This window comes from Orbicella franksi, unplaced genomic scaffold (genome assembly GCF_964199315.1).
Source record: "Orbicella franksi unplaced genomic scaffold, jaOrbFran1.1 SCAFFOLD_463, whole genome shotgun sequence".
NCBI lineage: Eukaryota > Metazoa > Cnidaria > Anthozoa > Scleractinia > Merulinidae > Orbicella > Orbicella franksi.
In genome coordinates this window covers 785-19,567 of record NW_027671096.1, presented here as the reverse complement: position 1 = coordinate 19,567, position 18,783 = coordinate 785, and the positions used below count along the sequence as shown (strand labels likewise).

Genomic DNA, 18,783 nt, shown 5'->3' with positions numbered 1-18,783 from the left:
CTCAGTGAATTGATTCTCATTTGAACTCTTCATAGAAAGTTGAGAAGTGAATTAATAGGGAGGGGGGTGCATGATCAAAGCTGCAGACTTGCCTTTTATTGTACATGCCATCAGGCTTTGAAGCCTTAATTTTCAAGTCAGCGCGTGTCATAGATGTCTTGAGAATTTCTTAGTTAATCAGACCTTATAATTTTTATTCTCATTGAATTGATTCTCATTTGAACTCTTAAGAAAGTTGAGAAGTGACTCTTGGATCCCTCTGAATAGGATCTTAGTTTATTCTCAGTGAATTGATTCTCATTTGAACTCTTCATAGAAAGTTGAGAAGTGAATTAATAGGGAGGGGGGTGCATGATCAAAGCTGCAGACTTGCCTTTTATTGTACATGCCATCAGGCTTTGAAGCCTTAATTTTCAAGTCAGCGCGTGTCATAGATGTCTTGAGAATTTCTTAGTTAATCAGACCTTATAATTTTTATTCTCATTGAATTGATTCTCATTTGAACTCTTAAGAAAGTTGAGAAGTGACTCTTGGATCCCTCTGAATAGGATCTTAGTTTATTCTCAGTGAATTGATTCTCATTTGAACTCTTCATAGAAAGTTGAGAAGTGAATTAATAGGGACGGGGGTGCTTGATCAAACCTCCAGACTTGCCTTTTATTGTACATGCCATGAGGGTTTGAAGCCTTAATTTTCAAGTCACTGAAAAAGTGAATATTACTTGATTTGAATGTTGATAGAAAACTGGTAGTGGGCTTGGAGAAATAGTTTTTTTGGTTGAGCTTTGGGTTGAGGAGAATTTGAAGATGCATGTTATACGGACGGCAATGTCGACAGGTACATAGAGTCAGCCTGGTTGAGACATTGTTTTACTTGGGTGGAATGACTGTGTGTATTTTTTAATGAGCCAGGATTTTTAATCAATAAATTCTTGTTCTCTCTCTCTCTCTCTTTCTCTCTGGGCTCTAGGATGGTCCATATTTGTCCTTACTGCGGTCTGACATCCAGCCTATATCCTCCCCGAGGCATTTTTTCTCCATGTTGGTGTCCAAGTCTGCATGTGAATGATTGCAAGACAAGATGTCCACCGACGACTTCCTTTTTTCCAGTAAAAGTAAGCACTCGTTTGCTGTTTACTGCTTGCTTGATGCATAATTTGATGGATCTATTGACTGACTGTGAACTGGATCTATTGTGAAAACAGTCTATTTTTAATGACTTTTTTAGATCACGGAGATTAGTTACCGGTGATGCGATAAAATCTCTTGGTATCTTCAACTAATTTTACGCAATATATTAAGTATCACGCTGTACTAACCTTATCGGTACACAGTAAATACAGCTGTCAATGTTGATCCTTATGAGCGCGTCATTTGAGAATGAACGTGACTCTTTAAAAGCATGGTTCTCAGATCGAAAGCTTTTCGATCATTCCATTCCTGAAGATAGTATCTCTCTTTAAAAGTATGCATTGATAATTTCTTGTCTGGTAGTGAATGCTATACCTTTCAGAAAGATTCAATAAAATAACACTATACAACAGGCTTCGGGAAAGTTTTTAAACTACGGTTTATCACTTCTACCCAATGTGTTTCAAGGTTCTTCTGTTCAATCCGTCCCTTCTTTAAATCGCCTTGTTGAAAGGAATTGGATATGTCCTTCAGTAAACACCCCATTGTTTCAAAAAAGTAACAATGGCTGTTTGGTGTATGCTCTGATCTGTTCCTAGTTTGTATCCACGAGAGAAATGGAAGATGCGATGTGAAGTGCCATGACGTTATCTCACAGATTTCTTCCTTTTTTCTCAAAGCTTTCAGTTCAGGAGTCAAAGCTGGCTTCAGGTTTTAAGACACAGAGCACATTGTGGTCGCTTCATTGATGAACGCGCTAGATAACACTGGGTGATTTGTACCAGCAAGAAGCTCCTTTGCCCTCATTATCTTCTGAATCTCAAGCGAAGAAGGAGCTCGGCTTTACCATAGTCGTCGAGAAAAAGTGAGTTGATTTTGAACCATAAAATAGGTAAACAACATCTTTTACCGACTAGAACAACTGTTCAAGTCGTCAACGCCGGGTTGCTCGTGTTGCTTTCTTGCTGACAAAGAAAAGCCATATTTTTCCTCCACAAAAGCCTCGCCCCTTCCTGTGAGCTATTTATTTTAACTTCGTTTATTTGGCATGTTTTTGCAATGTGAAATTGTGGATAAACTAGAATTTACTTGGAACACTTCCTGATACGCAATTTGGTTTCCTTAGAACACTCTTCCGCAGCTAACACTAAAAAAGAGCGATTCAGTGATGGAAGACTGTTAAAAATGATATTTCTTCACCCCTGGAGTGCTTACTAACAAGGCCGTCAAACAGTCAACAGCACAAGGTAAGAGGGCTTAACAAGATAGAAATAATATACAATGAACTAGAGTAAGGCCATAATACAAGCATTCGAAATCTATTTTTTTACCGCTAAGATTTCAAGCGTAAAATGGGAAATCTGGGTGACGATGAAATATTGAAATGTAGTTCCATAATTAAGGGGGAGTTTAGTAGAGTAGTTTAACACTTAGTTGAGTTGTGCTTAACGTTTATCAAATTCCAGTTAGTAATTAGTGTTTTTGTTATCTTTTTTTCTGCTAGACCTATTTTCCGGATGCGAACAGCGTAAGGCAGCAATACAATCTGGAGGAAAGAATTCCGGCGGCACTTGCTAGGTAAATGTAGTCTTAAAATAAGCTACAAACTAATCAAGGAAGCTTTGTTGTCTTGCAAAGCCAGACTCGAGCCTTAAATGTTGGCTTTTTTAATTGTATTATTTGAAACTCTAAATTTCGATTTTTCTGTTTCTTTTTTAGACCTCGGGCACTTCACGCAATCGGATTACAAAGTCCGGCACTTCGCCTTAGGCCGGTAAGATAAAAATCACATATCGTATTTGTTTCATTTCAGTTCTTAGCACTTTAAACAATTGCGCACAGATTACGAAAGCGCCGGTTATAACAACATTTCAGTGCTTAAATACTTAATACTCATCGAAGTAAATGTAAAGCTGTCTGCTATCATTGATAATTTTGAATGAAATCATTTTAACACCAGCGAAATTCTACAGCTTCTTTATAAATCAAACACCACTAGCGACTTAAGAGCTCTGGTACCGAAATTATTCTGTGCTAAAATACCCAGCTAGGGAAACAGACTACGTAAATAAGCCATTAAAATTGAGTACCATAATCAGATGATTGAGAGGGAGTTTTGTTCGAACCCTGGTAAATAATAATTTTTTTGTTATTTTTGTTCCCCGCTAGGCCCATTTTTCGGATGGAAACAGCGTAGCGAAAACAACTGGAGAAATGAATTCATTGCACTCGGTGGGTGAATGTAGAGATAAAATTAGTAAGCTTACAGACTAAACTTGGACGCTTTCTCGTGTTGCAAAGTAGCTAACAATGTTGACCTACTTAATTGTACTATCTGAAAATCTAAATTGCGATTCTGTTTTTTAGACCTCTGGAGCGTTCGACGCAATCGGATTACGAATTCCTGCACCACCTTCATGGGATGGAAGGGAGACGGTAAGATTCAAATCACATAACTTATTTCAGTTTAAACCAGGTGTTACTAGTTCATCTCAAAAACTCCGTCACAGTTAATTAAGTACTCGTGATAACTTTTACTAAATTTCACTGATGAGTAGGTGCGAATCAATTACGAAAGCGCTAGTTAAGCACTTAACTGGTTAAATACTTAACTGGTCATTTAGTAAATGCAAAGGAATGCAGTCACTGCATGGCTAATTTTGAGTGAAATCATTCTTTGATCGGGCGAATTATGCGGTTTTTGCATAAAGCAAACGCCAATGGCACCAAGTGTGATTTATTTCAAAATCAAAATATATTGAAGGGTATTGAACCCTCGGTTGAGCAACTATGGGTTGATATCCAGAACTTGGATCATATTTCCCAGTACCCGGGACTCTAAACTGGCACGTGATGGCCTTGGTTTGCAGGGAAATCGTCAGGGGAAAAATTATTGCACGCTCGGTTTCGAGCTTACAGATTTGTGCTCGGTAAAAGGAGTGCCTACTACTTGACTCACCTTTCACGAGTTAATGTTCGCTTTGTCACTATGGTAACGAAGGAAGTAAGGTACTGAAGCACCCGTTTCTTAAAATACGTATTTGTAATTTGCGAAATGGAGCACTTGTGATCTTTCGGCTATAACTCGCTGTTAAAAAATATCACTGCATCCAGTTGTTTTACTGTTTTGATACTTGATACGTTTATTTCGGTATAGATTTGTTTCTTTCGTTTTGTATCGTTGTGTAAAATAAAGTAAGCCCTACAAGGGCTTGTATTTACATCAAATTGTCTAATGGAGGAGTGTGCTTGTAGGTTCGTGCGGAAAAGTTTCCTTTCCACGAATGAAAGGAATCTGTCGTATCGACAAACTTAGATAATGGTAACATGATGTTGTGAAATATCTGTGAGTCGTAGTATTTATATGCAATTGTGGAATGGATAATTTCGCTTGTCATATCTTGCATGAAATTCTCGATGGGACGAAAGTTTCGAATTGGTCGTTTCGAGAAACTTCTATTGGGGTACGCAATGTCATGAAATATTTTTAAGTCGATGTTATGACATGCGATTCTCGAATGGAGAACTCTGCTTGTGTTATTTGCCTTTCGTGTAATGTAACGAGTTGATAACATCAAAAACCTTCTGCTTGCGTTATTTGACACCCAACAACTGTTACCCAAACTTTAATGTTTACAAAGCAAAATCTATTGGCTTTTGTTTGCAGACTATCTGTTTGTTGAAAACGAAGACAAATCCTTATATATAAATTTTTTGTTGTTAAAATTGTTTACAAGCCATTACCCAACGCATAATTATGGTTTGTTTCGTGGGTTAAGCGGAAATAACTTGCTCGTTACTTGAATTAATTTTTTCGCTGCTGTTAGAAATCGAACTAGCCAACGTCGCTAATGAAAATAGCACATTGTCAGAAAATATTTTAACCCATTTTTTAGTTCTTTAATAAACTATGCTCCTAGCTTATATAGTATATGGAGCAAAGGAGGGAGTATAATGCTGATAAACATCCAGTGCTGTTCGTGTCGAATAACGACAATGCATCTAGAGATAGGCGAGACGCGAATTCTGTTTACATTGTTTAAAGTCAGCCGTATTTAGTTGATAGACTCGCTGTTGTTAAAATTCAAAGATTTACCAAATGGAAGTTCTATTCAAATTTTATTTCGTGCCAGATACTAGTTAATGTCTAGAGATATTTTTATTTGTGATGAAGGTCGGTAGCTTGATCTTGAGGATATTGTCAAATTTTCATCTGCCGCCAACCTGCGGGGGTAAGTATAATGAAATTTGAACACTACATCAGAATTAAAGACTGACAGTGAATTTTTTGCGTTTCCTGCTGTGAAATTCCTTAAAATTTGGCAGACTGGTGACAAATATTAAGTTTAACAATAATTTTCTGTTTTCTTTAAAATTGTTTACAAGCCATTCTCAGTGTGTGATTATGTTTTGTTTCGTGGGTTAAGCGTAAATAACTAGCTCTCTACTTGAATTCATTTCTTCACGGCTGTCAGTTATCGAACGGAGCAACTTCTTAAAAGTAGCAGATTGCCAAAAAATATTCTAACCCATTTTTTAAGTTTGTCAGTAAAGGAGGCTCCAAGCTTATAGAGTATATGGAGTGAGGGGGCGATAATGCTGCTAAACATCCAGTGCTGTTCGTTTCAAATAACAACAGTGCATATGCAAATAGTGGTGACGCAAATTCTGTTTACATTATTTTTATTCAGCCGTATACAGTTTATAGACTCACTGTTCCTAAATATCAAAGAAGACGTACTAAATTGAAGTTTCTATGTAATTTGTATTTCATACCAGATACTTTTCAATGTGTAGCTATATTTTCTTTGGTGACTTACCTCTTTAACTCGTTCTTGAGGATAAGTAATTTCCATCCTAAGATAAACACATGTCACAAGAAGTTGAAAAACAGAAAGCGCAAAAAATTGAAAATGCTTTTTCCTAGCTATTCCTAATATCTGAAAGTGCTTTCAGCCTTTCAAACCGTCCTCAGCATCAATTTTCCCTGCAAATAAGACGATAAATTTTCTCAAAAGTGGACGGGATATAATGTACCATTGAGTTTCCTTCTTGTGGGCTAGTGAAAACTCCGAAATATATCACATTTGCGCGAGTGGAGCATAGCGTACACAACTCTGTGGCGCACAGATGAATGAAGTAGGATTTTGGTTTCCAAAAACTAACAGACCTCTCTTTCCCCCCACAGGCAACTTTCCAAAGTCAGTACTCTGTTTCCGAAGAAATAATCCCAATCCAACAGCGGAAAATCGAACCAGTATCGTGCTATGGAAGTCTTCACTTCGTCTTCGTTGAGGTCTGCGATAAACTATTTCCTAACATTCCTAAAAGTACGATTAAAAGTCGCATGAGAAATCTTGGTCTTAAGCTGTTGAAGGCGCCTCAAGAAATTCAGAACAAGTTGAGAACTGCTAGACCTTACTTGGCCTGTTACAAATTCCTCTCGCTGATTTCCAAACGAGACGTTGTCATTCTTGAAGCTTATCACGATTCACGCGAAGAAAGAAAGGAAAACTCTAAAAAACTGTATGGACCTTTCTTAAGTAATCTTAGTGATAGTAGCGATACTAACTACACACACGGGGGAGGACAAAGTCAGAACGTAGGGGACATTTTTTCAAGGGATAATGTAGAGTCCACTATGCCTCCCAAAAAACATGGGTTAAGTACCAATTTCTTAGTAGAAAATCTCTTGAATTCTTCTCCGGGAAGTTTAGCCGTAGAAAAGCCAATGACTGGGTTTTCAGAATCACAGGAACAAATAGTCGATGAGCAGATTTCGACAGACTCGGAACCCGAGTCAAGTTATTCCTCGGACAGCGATACCAATTTCGAGTCCTCACCGGAGGAAGAAAGCGCTGGCGAACAAGATTATGGCATTGTCGAGCTGTTTCATAAAAAAGATATAGATATAGATTGCTTCCCCAACGTCGTTAAACGTGTGAGTGAAATGAAGGAATTCTTTCAATCAGACTTGAATTTTAAGCGCAGACAGTCCAAACTGTCGGATGTCACGTGGGCGAAAACTTTGGAACGGTTAGTGATCTTTTTGGCTTATTGTTCGCGCACGTTGAAGCTAGACATTCGATTGGAATTGGTGGAAAATATGAATATCGTGGAATCCTTTATCAAGCACATAAAGCATAGCCGGCGAGTTAAGAACAACACTGCTGCCCTTTATGTAATGTCCTTCATAAGGGTTGCGAAATTCCTGCATGCAAACGAGAGTCGCGGAAATTATGACGCAGTGGATAGCATTAGTGATCTTCGCGCCCTTCAGAACCAACTCCTCAGAGAGCATGCTGTTTTGGAATCCACCAAAGAACCTGAGAAGAGAAGGCTGTTTTGGCCGCAATTTCAAGAATTAACCCGTTCCCTTCATCAACAATTCGAAGACGAACTCGATGTGCGACAGAAAGCACGTCTGCACATGAATTTCACACTATTGCTACTTTTTGCGATAAATCCAGGCCGTGCTAAAGAGTTCAGAACCCTTCGCATCGTTACAGATATCCCAGAGAACGAAGTTGATGAAATCGTCGGGAAGCTACCGAACGGAGAGAACTTTATGGTGTTTGCGAAAAACGGAGTCACCCGTCTCGTCGAGAAAGGTTACAAAACGGTGAAAAGATACGGCCCGAATGTCATAGAAATGAGCGAATTTCATTTCGTGGATTTTCATGTTAAGCGTTACGTCGAACGGTCGCGACTAAAGCTCATACCCCGGGGCTGTAGTCATGACTTTTTTTTTGTCAACAACCGAGGCTCATTTTTTAAATCACCGGGATCTTTCTCCAGTTACTTGGCGAAAATCTTTCGGGAGAATCTCGGCTTTCACTGCACAATGAACGAAATGCGACACGCATTGGTGGAAAACTTTAGGTCTAGCAAAGAAAGTTCCGATGTACAGCTGGCAGAAAGCTTAGCTCGTGTCTGTAAGCACAGTTTGCGCACTCAAATGCAGGTCTACGACAAAAGAAGTCAACAGGAAAGAACGAAACGCGCATTGCACTACCTTAATCAATCAGCAGTTAACGCCATAGTGGACGACGTTCCAGGTACATCTTGCAATGTTGACGACGAAGTCGAGGATGATTCATCAGGGGAAGAACGTGATCTACCCGCTCCTGGAGAAATATGCGCTCTTATACCGGCTGATGCACGAGCTAAATCGCCCGAGATATTCTTGGCTAAGGTTTTAAAGTACAGCGCAGATGGTCAGAGCGTGCGCTTGGCGTGGCTAAAGCAAATAGAAGGCAAGCCAAACCACTTCAAGTTTCAGGTTGGCCATTCGGTCTGGGAGGAGAAGGTTTCGAGTCTCATCTACCCACTGGATGTCACTTATAAGCGAGACGAAGGCAGTTATGAGCTTCGGAGTGCCAAGAAAGAGATTTATCAGCGACTGAAATCAGCTGTTTCTGTCTAACATCGCATCGAAAATCATTTTCTAGTCATTTTCAGAGAAAAATGATTTTAAAAAAAACGTTTTCAAATCATTTTTAGAGTCGTTATAGCAATGTTGACACATAACAGCATGATTCCGTTGACTCTATCCGTTACATCTGAAATTATAAAAACGAGCAATAGCTATATTTGTGTGATGCTTTTTTTTCAAATTTAGCTACCTAAATTTTTTTTCAAACCTCGTTAATGAAAACAGAAATAACTTGCATTTGCACTGAATGGAACTCCATTCGTGTCAAATGAGCTTTACGGATTGCTCGCTGCACTAAAAACTTAAGTCAAAAACTGGCATATGGCGCTGAATTGAACGCCATTCGCGTCAAATAAGCCGTGTACGGATTTCTCGCTGTTCTGAAAATCCAAGTCAAAACATGCATGTTCCATTTACCCACGAAATGTCGTGTCAAATCGAGGGTTGCCTGGGATCGTCGGGAGAAACCAAGAGATTTTCTAAGTTATAATACTGCGTTTCCTTGAACCAGCGTCCTGAACATTAATTTCAAATTTCGCCTTTTCGACTGGATCTTGACATCGCCCAAGGCATTGAACGTTAAGTCGACTAACATTTTAGAGGCGGTTGTTATTAGGGCACCTAATTAAGGAAATAGGGAATTAAACTCAGTTGGCGTTTAATTAGAAAACTCTGTTGATTCTCGTCTGAATGTATACAGAAAACAGTTCTGCTGTCCAAAATTTTCTTTGTTTTGTTTGTGATTCAGAGGCAATTAATAATTGGTAATTTCTGATAGAGACCCGAGGACGTACATTGCAATAGGCAATTTATAGAGGGTACCCTGTCGGAATATTAATTCTGACACCTTTTGGTTTCTTTGAGAAGCCATTACTGCCACTGAGCAGAGAAATATTGAGTTAGAGTTTTTTAGGTGAATCTACAAAATTCAGACCCGCAATGGGTAAAAAGCGCAAAAATGTCCAAAGAGATCAACAACGTTTGCAAACTTTTCTGCAAACAAAGTGTTTGATTTGTTACACTCCGGGGCCACTGGCTTCTCGTAGACTTCCTTGTTGCAAGGTTTTTATGCACGAGAGCTGTTTGCTAAAATGTTTTCAGCATGCGAGTACCAGTAAAAGAAAATGCCCCCATTGTAGACAGGAAATTTATGCCATTAATAAGGGCGAACTCGAACCTTCGTGCATTCCGGAGGGTGTTTTCTTATTTCGGTTAGAATTTGAAACGTTCGTTGCTAAGTCTCCTGCTCAAATAGCAGATGAATTATGGGATTTCTTGCCTAACCTAGTACCTCCACCTGGTTGGTCAGACTATCGAAGAATGTGGAGAAGATAAGGAGCTCATTATGAAGAGCTTTAAATTGTCAACTCTTTTTTACACTTTTTAGAATATTTTCCAATATATTATCAAGCAACTTAGCTTCTTTATATAAGTTTAAATACTTTAGTACTGAGTCCTTTTAAACATTTCGTAGTTTTGTTATTAATAGATTTTCTGGCATGTATATCCATTATATAGCTATTATAATCAAGCGCGTTTGAGTTTGATATGTGCTTATAGTCTGATGACGGAGATGCTCGAACGATTTCTGTATGATCTAGATAAACTAAAACGAAGCAATTTGATTTGTTTCGTGAACGGAGTTAACGGCGCGAGGTCTTTCTTATTGGTTAATCAAATATAGTTCTCTCCGTCTATAATGAAACAGATTGCGAAAACTCGGGAAAACCGCCAGTGTTTTTCCAGGCCATACAGAAATCGCTCTTTAAACTTTTCTTGTTCTCATCATAATTATAGAAATGTGCCCAATGATCAACATTTTGTTTTTCAACACGGCCTGGAGATTAATAAAAAAGGTTTTCATTATTGAGTCGGCTGAGACTGTCTTTTTAAGACGGTCCATTTCGGTTTCTATTGTCATTTTAACGCTTATCTTTTTTTAACAATTGTCGCGTTCTGAACTACGCGCCACAGGAAATCTGTTATCGTTGTTATTAAAGCAAATGGGTTTTAGATAGCGACAAGAATTCATCTGTTGATCATAGGGTCACTACGTTTTTTACTTAGAGAAGACGTAGTATTAGATAGCTTTAGCATTGTTATCTTATCTTTGTTGTCTGCAATGTAAAGGTTACTGAGTTCAAGGAATTAAATTGTGTTGAAAGGACAATTTGTATTAGCAATTTTTGTAAACTTTTCAGGACAGTAATTACATTTAACCTGTGAGATGGGGTAACGCGGTCTTGAACACCTTTGTTCCAGTACCCCCGTTTCAGTTCCGGAAGTTGTCCACTCATGATTCTAGCACAACACCCAGGGGACAAAAAAGCTGTGGAAACACTCGCTTGCGGCTCGCCTTCCCACAGCATTTCTCGTTCTCCCAAACTTCCTCTGGTGTTTCTATAACTCGACAGAAACACGGTACATGTTTTCTATTTCTTGAATGTTACTCGTATGTACCTATATGTTACTCGTATGTATTCGTACGTTACTCGTATGTACTCGTATGTTCTCGTATGTTACTCGCATGTATTCGTATGGTCCTTTCATATCACGTGATCAAACCACATGGGGTCAACAGTCGTGCAACATGGCGGAACGTAACGAAGATTTGCGAATGTTTTTCGCTCTTTGAAGTGCGGTACGGAAGCTGGCTAGTATATTTGAGTGTCCTAAGTACGCTAAGTTTCCCTTTTTGCTATCAAAGAGAAATGACTTGAGTCGCAGAGAAGTGGACGGTCGATCTACGTTGAATCACGCAATGAGAAAGGTATTCTTAATAGCCTTGTAATAATTGCTATTTCAGTTACGTTTTTTAATTTTGATCCGACTTTTTTACTTGGTAATGCTATCGTCACATCAGTAAGAATTGACCGTAAAACAAACAAAGCTGTTAGGTCAATGGATGGACTTTATTTTGGTGTTTCTCACCAAAGACAGATTTATAGATTACACCACAACACTTCAATGAAAATTATTGAGAAACATTAATCCCAAATGAAGCACAAGCGTGTTTCATTTGCTCATTAGTTATGCATAGGGCATGTCCAGGCGTCTCCAAGGAAGTTGAGTGGTACTGGACCTCGATTTCTAGGCATTGTGCTTTAATACAATTGTCAAATTCGAGCTAGATCTTCGTTTATATAAAGAGCGAATTTTTATCTTAGCGATATTGACATTTGCGGGTGAGATCGTAACATTTATTAAGTATAGAAACATATCTTTTAGCATAGCGATGTTTCGAATTATTCATTATGCCCCCATATTATTATTTCCCGAATTTTAAGTATAATTTTGGTCTCTTGCTTTTTTTCTGTGAACACTGAGTGATGGTGTAGTGTAGCACATCAAAACATTCTAACAACTTGGTCAACTGAAATCTTCGAAATTACTCTGATGTGCAATTTATACCAGTTTTTATTCAGTATTATTTCATAGCAAACTAAAGATTCTTACCGACCGAAAGGTAACTTTGTCACTTGTCTTTCATACCCACATACCTTTGTCACTTTCATACTGATATGTGGGTGTTAAAAATTATACTAAGCATGAACTTTTCAAGCTGGTAATTCTTATCAGTTAATTAATATACTTATTGTATATATTTTAGGTTTCAAACAAGATCCTAACAGATCCTTTCATCCATAATGAGAGCTGATCACTGTACATATCTTTATTCCCCAGGGTCCTTATGGATGCCAGCCTCATTGCTGAATGGGCTACCCTGGTAAAATAAAGTTCCTTCCTTACTTTCGTAAATGACCCACTAGCTTTGTACCTTTAAAAACTATTGTTTTATAATAAAGGCTGATTGACTGATTAATTGTCTATAAATCTGCAGTTGTTAACTTAGTTACAACACTATACACACTCCAAGTCACAACTCTAGGTTCCACTCGTGGCTCTTCCACAGATTGACGAAACTACATGACCTTGTAGTACTGACCAAAATAAAACTTAATCTCGGAAAACGAATTCCACTCTAACAAGCAGCTCAGAGACTGAACCATTAATTTCCAAGTCACTGAAAAAGTCATGTCCGTCAATTCTAACCATGAGAAGGCACGTGCAATGTATGTCCAGAGAATTTCTTAGTTAATCAACAATAGTAGTAGTAATAGTTTTTAACCTACTCATAGATTTTCATATTTCCATCTTTTAACTAGGTTTTTTTATTCTTTTTAATCATATGCAATTGTAAGAGCATTGAGCATTCTCAATGTGCAATGAGAACCTTTTTATTATTTTAATTATTATTGTTATTAATCAGACTAGATGTCGTGAGAATTTCTTAGTTAATCAGACCTTATTTCATGCCAAATGCAGTCAGACAGCTTATTAAGCAGTGAATTGATTCTCATTTGAACTCTTAAGAAAGTTGAGAAGTGACTCTTGGATCCCTCTGAATAGGATCTTAGTTTATTCTCAGTGAATTTATTCTCATTTGAACTCTTCATAGAAAGTTGAGAAGTGAATTAATAGGGAGGGGGGTGCATGATCAAAGCTGCAGACTTGCCTTTTATTGTACATGCCATCAGGCTTTGAAGCCTTAATTTTCAAGTCAGCGCGTGTCATAGATGTCTTGAGAATTTCTTAGTTAATCAGACCTTATAATTTTTATTCTCATTGAATTGATTCTCATTTGAACTCTTAAGAAAGTTGAGAAGTGACTCTTGGATCCCTCTGAATAGGATCTTAGTTTATTCTCAGTGAATTTATTCTCATTTGAACTCTTGATAGAAAGTTGAGAAGTGAATTAATAGGGAGGGGGGTGCATGATCAAAGCTGCAGACTTGCCTTTTGTTGTACATGCCATCAGGCTTTGAAGCCTTAATTTTCAAGTCAGCGCGTGTCATAGATGTCTTGAGAATTTCTTAGTTAATCAGACCTTATAATTTTTATTCTCATTGAATTGATTCTCATTTGAACTCTTAAGAAAGTTGAGAAGTGACTCTTGGATCCCTCTGAATAGGATCTTAGTTTATTCTCAGTGAATTTATTCTCATTTGAACTCTTCATAGAAAGTTGAGAAGTGAATTAATAGGGAGGGGGGTGCATGATCAAAGCTGCAGACTTGCCTTTTATTGTACATGCCATCAGGCTTTGAAGCCTTAATTTTCAAGTCAGCGCGTGTCATAGATGTCTTGAGAATTTCTTAGTTAATCAGACCTTATAATTTTTATTCTCATTGAATTGATTCTCATTTGAACTCTTAAGAAAGTTGAGAAGTGACTCTTGGATCCCTCTGAATAGGATCTTAGTTTATTCTCAGTGAATTTATTCTCATTTGAACTCTTGATAGAAAGTTGAGAAGTGAATTAATAGGGAGGGGGGTGCATGATCAAAGCTGCAGACTTGCCTTTTATTGTACATGCCATCAGGCTTTGAAGCCTTAATTTTCAAGTCAGCGCGTGTCATAGATGTCTTGAGAATTTCTTAGTTAATCAGACCTTATAATTTTTATTCTCATTGAATTGATTCTCATTTGAACTCTTAAGAAAGTTGAGAAGTGACTCTTGGATCCCTCTGAATAGGATCTTAGTTTATTCTCAGTGAATTTATTCTCATTTGAACTCTTGATAGAAAGTTGAGAAGTGAATTAATAGGGAGGGGGGTGCATGATCAAAGCTGCAGACTTGCCTTTTATTGTACATGCCATCAGGCTTTGAAGCCTTAATTTTCAAGTCAGCGCGTGTCATAGATGTCTTGAGAATTTCTTAGTTAATCAGACCTTATAATTTTTATTCTCATTGAATTGATTCTCATTTGAACTCTTAAGAAAGTTGAGAAGTGACTCTTGGATCCCTCTGAATAGGATCTTAGTTTATTCTCAGTGAATTTATTCTCATTTGAACTCTTGATAGAAAGTTGAGAAGTGAATTAATAGGGAGGGGGGTGCATGATCAAAGCTGCAGACTTGCCTTTTATTGTACATGCCATCAGGCTTTGAAGCCTTAATTTTCAAGTCAGCGCGTGTCATAGATGTCTTGAGAATTTCTTAGTTAATCAGACCTTATAATTTTTATTCTCATTGAATTGATTCTCATTTGAACTCTTAAGAAAGTTGAGAAGTGACTCTTGGATCCCTCTGAATAGGATCTTAGTTTATTCTCAGTGAATTTATTCTCATTTGAACTCTTGATAGAAAGTTGAGAAGTGAATTAATAGGGAGGGGGGTGCATGATCAAAGCTGCAGACTTGCCTTTTATTGTACATGCCATCAGGCTTTGAAGCCTTAATTTTCAAGTCAGCGCGTGTCATAGATGTCTTGAGAATTTCTTAGTTAATCAGACCTTATAATTTTTATTCTCATTGAATTGATTCTCATTTGAACTCTTAAGAAAGTTGAGAAGTGACTCTTGGATCCCTCTGAATAGGATCTTAGTTTATTCTCAGTGAATTTATTCTCATTTGAACTCTTGATAGAAAGTTGAGAAGTGAATTAATAGGGAGGGGGGTGCATGATCAAAGCTGCAGACTTGCCTTTTATTGTACATGCCATCAGGCTTTGAAGCCTTAATTTTCAAGTCAGCGCGTGTCATAGATGTCTTGAGAATTTCTTAGTTAATCAGACCTTATAATTTTTATTCTCATTGAATTGATTCTCATTTGAACTCTTAAGAAAGTTGAGAAGTGACTCTTGGATCCCTCTGAATAGGATCTTAGTTTATTCTCAGTGAATTTATTCTCATTTGAACTCTTGATAGAAAGTTGAGAAGTGAATTAATAGGGAGGGGGGTGCATGATCAAAGCTGCAGACTTGCCTTTTATTGTACATGCCATCAGGCTTTGAAGCCTTAATTTTCAAGTCAGCGCGTGTCATAGATGTCTTGAGAATTTCTTAGTTAATCAGACCTTATAATTTTTATTCTCATTGAATTGATTCTCATTTGAACTCTTAAGAAAGTTGAGAAGTGACTCTTGGATCCCTCTGAATAGGATCTTAGTTTATTCTCAGTGAATTTATTCTCATTTGAACTCTTGATAGAAAGTTGAGAAGTGAATTAATAGGGAGGGGGGTGCATGATCAAAGCTGCAGACTTGCCTTTTATTGTACATGCCATCAGGCTTTGAAGCCTTAATTTTCAAGTCAGCGCGTGTCATAGATGTCTTGAGAATTTCTTAGTTAATCAGACCTTATAATTTTTATTCTCATTGAATTGATTCTCATTTGAACTCTTAAGAAAGTTGAGAAGTGACTCTTGGATCCCTCTGAATAGGATCTTAGTTTATTCTCAGTGAATTTATTCTCATTTGAACTCTTCATAGAAAGTTGAGAAGTGAATTAATAGGGAGGGGGGTGCATGATCAAAGCTGCAGACTTGCCTTTTATTGTACATGCCATCAGGCTTTGAAGCCTTAATTTTCAAGTCAGCGCGTGTCATAGATGTCTTGAGAATTTCTTAGTTAATCAGACCTTATAATTTTTATTCTCATTGAATTGATTCTCATTTGAACTCTTAAGAAAGTTGAGAAGTGACTCTTGGATCCCTCTGAATAGGATCTTAGTTTATTCTCAGTGAATTTATTCTCATTTGAACTCTTGATAGAAAGTTGAGAAGTGAATTAATAGGGAGGGGGGTGCATGATCAAAGCTGCAGACTTGCCTTTTATTGTACATGCCATCAGGCTTTGAAGCCTTAATTTTCAAGTCAGCGCGTGTCATAGATGTCTTGAGAATTTCTTAGTTAATCAGACCTTATAATTTTTATTCTCATTGAATTGATTCTCATTTGAACTCTTAAGAAAGTTGAGAAGTGACTCTTGGATCCCTCTGAATAGGATCTTAGTTTATTCTCAGTGAATTTATTCTCATTTGAACTCTTGATAGAAAGTTGAGAAGTGAATTAATAGGGAGGGGGGTGCATGATCAAAGCTGCAGACTTGCCTTTTATTGTACATGCCATCAGGCTTTGAAGCCTTAATTTTCAAGTCAGCGCGTGTCATAGATGTCTTGAGAATTTCTTAGTTAATCAGACCTTATAATTTTTATTCTCATTGAATTGATTCTCATTTGAACTCTTAAGAAAGTTGAGAAGTGACTCTTGGATCCCTCTGAATAGGATCTTAGTTTATTCTCAGTGAATTTATTCTCATTTGAACTCTTGATAGAAAGTTGAGAAGTGAATTAATAGGGAGGGGGGTGCATGATCAAAGCTGCAGACTTGCCTTTTATTGTACATGCCATCAGGCTTTGAAGCCTTAATTTTCAAGTCAGCGCGTGTCATAGATGTCTTGAGAATTTCTTAGTTAATCAGACCTTATAATTTTTATTCTCATTGAATTGATTCTCATTTGAACTCTTAAGAAAGTTGAGAAGTGACTCTTGGATCCCTCTGAATAGGATCTTAGTTTATTCTCAGTGAATTTATTCTCATTTGAACTCTTGATAGAAAGTTGAGAAGTGAATTAATAGGGAGGGGGGTGCATGATCAAAGCTGCAGACTTGCCTTTTATTGTACATGCCATCAGGCTTTGAAGCCTTAATTTTTCAAGTCAGCGCGTGTCATAGATGTCTTGAGAATTTCTTAGTTAATCAGACCTTATAATTTTTATTCTCATTGAATTGATTCTCATTTGAACTCTTAAGAAAGTTGAGAAGTGACTCTTGGATCCCTCTGAATAGGATCTTAGTTTATTCTCAGTGAATTTATTCTCATTTGAACTCTTGATAGAAAGTTGAGAAGTGAATTAATAGGGAGGGGGGTGCATGATCAAAGCTGCAGACTTGCCTTTTGTTGTACATGCCATCAGGCTTTGAAGCCTTAATTTTCAAGTCAGCGCGTGTCATAGATGTCTTGAGAATTTCTTAGTTAATCAGACCTTATAATTTTTATTCTCATTGAATTGATTCTCATTTGAACTCTTAAGAAAGTTGAGAAGTGACTCTTGGATCCCTCTGAATAGGATCTTAGTTTATTCTCAGTGAATTTATTCTCATTTGAACTCTTGATAGAAAGTTGAGAAGTGAATTAATAGGGAGGGGGGTGCATGATCAAAGCTGCAGACTTGCCTTTTATTGTACATGCCATCAGGCTTTGAAGCCTTAATTTTCAAGTCAGCGCGTGTCATAGATGTCTTGAGAATTTCTTAGTTAATCAGACCTTATAATTTTTATTCTCATTGAATTGATTCTCATTTGAACTCTTAAGAAAGTTGAGAAGTGACTCTTGGATCCCTCTGAATAGGATCTTAGTTTATTCTCAGTGAATTTATTCTCATTTGAACTCTTGATAGAAAGTTGAGAAGTGAATTAATAGGGAGGGGGGTGCATGATCAAAGCTGCAGACTTGCCTTTTGTTGTACATGCCATCAGGCTTTGAAGCCTTAATTTTCAAGTCAGCGCGTGTCATAGATGTCTTGAGAATTTCTTAGTTAATCAGACCTTATAATTTTTTATTCTCATTGAATTGATTCTCATTTGAACTCTTAAGAAAGTTGAGAAGTGACTCTTGGATCCCTCTGAATAGGATCTTAGTTTATTCTCAGTGAATTTATTCTCATTTGAACTCTTGATAGAAAGTTGAGAAGTGAATTAATAGGGAGGGGGGTGCATGATCAAAGCTGCAGACTTGCCTTTTATTGTACATGCCATCAGGCTTTGAAGCCTTAATTTTCAAGTCAGCGCGTGTCATAGATGTCTTGAGAATTTCTTAGTTAATCAGACCTTATAATTTTTATTCTCATTGAATTGATTCTCATTTGAACTCTTAAGAAAGTTGAGAAGTGACTCTTGGATCCCTCTGAATAGGATCTTAGTTTATTCTCAGTGAATTTATTCTCATTTGAACTCTTGATAGAAAGTTGAGAAGTGAATTAATAGGGAGGGGGGTGCATGATCAAAGCTGCAGACTTGCCTTTTATTGTACATGCCATCAGGCTTTGAAGCCTTAATTTTCAAGTCAGCGCGTGTCATAGATGTCTTGAGAATTTCTTAGTTAATCAGACCTTATAATTTTTATTCTCATTGAATTGATTCTCATTTGAACTCTTAAGAAAGTTGAGAAGTGACTCTTGGATCCCTCTGAATAGGATCTTAGTTTATTCTCAGTGAATTTATTCTCATTTGAACTCTTGATAGAAAGTTGAGAAGTGAATTAATAGGGAGGGGGGTGCATGATCAAAGCTGCAGACTTGCCTTTTATTGTACATGCCATCAGGCTTTGAAGCCTTAATTTTCAAGTCAGCGCGTGTCATAGATGTCTTGAGAATTTCTTA

The 18,783-nt window shown here is 37.4% G+C and overlaps 1 long non-coding RNA gene across 2 annotated transcripts; it reads left to right on the top strand.

Annotated features, from left to right (window-relative positions):
• The first annotated feature begins 619 nt into the window (after nucleotides 1-619).
• LOC145477457 (uncharacterized) lies at nucleotides 620-3,894 on the top strand. Of its 2 annotated transcripts, XR_014047904.1 has the most exons (7): nucleotides 620-1,114; nucleotides 1,811-1,995; nucleotides 2,257-2,377; nucleotides 2,635-2,708; nucleotides 2,850-2,904; nucleotides 3,300-3,362; nucleotides 3,498-3,894. It is a non-coding gene; the product is annotated as an uncharacterized LOC145477457 (long non-coding RNA). The 2 variants fall into 2 exon arrangements; XR_014047903.1 differs by having other exon boundaries at nucleotides 1,811-2,377.
• The last annotated feature ends 14,889 nt before the right edge of the window (nucleotides 3,895-18,783 follow it).